This window comes from Myotis davidii, unplaced genomic scaffold (genome assembly GCF_000327345.1).
Source record: "Myotis davidii unplaced genomic scaffold, ASM32734v1 scaffold580, whole genome shotgun sequence".
Classification (NCBI taxonomy): domain Eukaryota; kingdom Metazoa; phylum Chordata; class Mammalia; order Chiroptera; family Vespertilionidae; genus Myotis; species Myotis davidii.
Genome location: NW_006293313.1, coordinates 1,020,743 through 1,023,374, shown reverse-complemented (window position 1 = coordinate 1,023,374; position 2,632 = coordinate 1,020,743).

The window sequence follows — 2,632 nt, the reverse complement described above, 5'->3', positions numbered from 1 at the left end:
GTGCTAACGGAAGCAAAGTCTTCTGCCTAGAATTTGCCATTTTTGCAGCACCTGATCATCCCCTGGGAGGTGCATGTTGAACAAGCAACTATCAGATTAGCCAACAGTATGAGCATAAAGTCAGGAGCCTGGGCGATCAAATGCTAGGTCACCATCACTCTGTCTGTTTTCAGGACAAGGAAACACGTTAAGTTTATTAAAACGTGCCGACCTCCTTGTGTTGTTTAAACTGGTCAGAGTAAAAATACTAAATCCTCTATTGTGTTTAGGAAGCTTCATAATGAAGTTGCAGGTTCTACACAAACTTGTGCCTGCACGTCTTGACATGTAAATGCCACTCTCAATTTGAAATAGGGTTCATAGAAAAGGCCAGTATTTATAGGGGAGAGTGATCCTGTATAGGTTTTATTTTGGGGTTGGGGGGGCGCATTTTAATTCAAAATGTATGAAACATACAACCCTTTAAAAAATTCTACAGCCCTAGGTGGTTTTGCTCAGTGAATAGAGTGCCTGCCTGCCAACTGAAGGGTCCCGGGTTCGATTTCAGTTAAGAGCACATGCCAGGAGTTGTGGATGTGATCCCCAGTAGGGGGCGTGCAGGATGCAGCCGATCGATGATTCTCTCTCATCACTGATGTTTCTCTCTCTCCCTCTCGATTCCTCTCTGAAATCAAAAATATTTTTTAAAAAATTTGCTCATTAAAAAAAAATTCTACAGGATTAGCACTAAGAAGCAAAAATGTTCTGTTTAAAATTGAAAGAATTTTGAAGGGACGAAGCAGATTAAGAAATACTCAGACACCTGCAAGTTATGAAAACCTAAATGTAATTGCTAAATTTTACAGTTTACTGAGAACATTTAAAAAGAAAGAAAGGTCATACATACTATAGTGTTGTCGCTGGTCTCTCCAGTCTTTGTAAATGCCAGTTAATGTAATAAATACGAAATCTTTTGACAAAATAGGACACCCAGGAAAATGAACATTCTTACAGTATCAGTAGCAGATACAGTTCAGCAGTGGAAATGTTTTGACTGAATGGACTGAATCAGTTCTAGCATATGTGTATGTCCTTTTTCAGGGGTTGGAACTAGACTTACCAGTGGTTAATTTTCCATTAATTGGTGTAGAACTCTGGTTCCTCCATACCTATTAGTGAAGATGAAGGTTATTTCTCAAAAAGAATCTATATTTCCAGTGTTTCTTTTCATAAAGTATGCTACTTTTAAAGAAATATAAAAAATAAAATTATTTTTTTATTTTAACTATTAAAAAAATAAAGGAACTGTTTATATGACGATATTATACTGTTAATATATGTAGTTCTCTTTGCATTTAAATGTTTCCTGCCAGGAACCCTGTTGGCAGACGTGTCCCTGTGGGAGTTTGCACTAGTGCTGGCCTGATGTAGTTTATCATTTCATCTTTCTGGGTCTTGATTAATCCTTGGGCCCTTAAAATGGCTGGCATTTTAAGACTTGATTGTGGCATCCTTGGAGACATGAACCTCCTTAAATATGTTTGTTACTAATTTCAGAGAGGAAAGGAGAGGGAGAGAGAGATGGATACATCATTGATTGGCTGCCTCCTGCACAACACCTACTGGGGGTCAAGCCCACAATTGGGGTATGTGCCCTGACCAAGAATCGAACTGTGACTTCCTGGTTCCTTGGGCAGAGCTCAACCATTGAGCCACACTTTCTCAATGAAGTCTCCCCTGAGTACACCATCCAATTACCTTACCACTTGGTCTCATCCAAGGATGTCTAAAAAGATGCATATGGGGCCCAGTAGCACACTCACAAGAGAAAGAATGTTCTTATGAGCTCTCTGTCCACTCTCCACACACTTCTCTCTTGGTAATCTGACCTCCTCTTCCCATTTGAAAAGGCATTTAGGTGCTGACAAATCCCAGGTTTGATGCCCTATTTCATCTTTCTGGGTCTTGATTAATCCTTGGGCCCTTAAAATGGCTGGCATTTTAAGACTTGATTGTGGCAGCCTTGGAGACATGAACCTCCTTAAATATGTTTGTTACTGATTTCAGAGAGGAAAGGAGAGGGAGAGAGAGATGGATACATCATTGATTGGCTACCTCCTGCACACCACCTACTGGGGGTCAAGCCCACAATTGGGCTATGTGCCCTGACCAAGAATCGAACTGTGACTTCCTGGTTCCTTGGGCAGAGCTCAACCATTGAGCCACACTTTCTCAATGAAGTCTCCCCTGAGTACACCATCCAATTACCTTACCACTTGGTCTCATCCAAGGATGTCTAAAAAGATGCATATGGGGCCCAGTAGCACACTCACAAGAGAAAGAATGTTCTTATGAGCTCTCTGTCCACTCTCCACACACTTCTCTCTTGGTAATCTGACCTCCTCTTCCCATTTGAAATGGCATTTAGGTGCTGACAAATCCCAGGTTTGACGCCCACTTGACTTGTGACCTTGGACTTACATCCAATACTCTCTTGGACATGATTCGTTTCAAATCTAGCACGTCCAGCCCTGATCAGTTTGGTTCAGTGGATAGGACGCCAGCCTGCGGACTGAAGGGTCCCAGGTTCGATTCCGGTCAAGGGCATGTACCTTGGTTTCGGGCACATACCCGGTGGGGGGGGGGCAGGGGG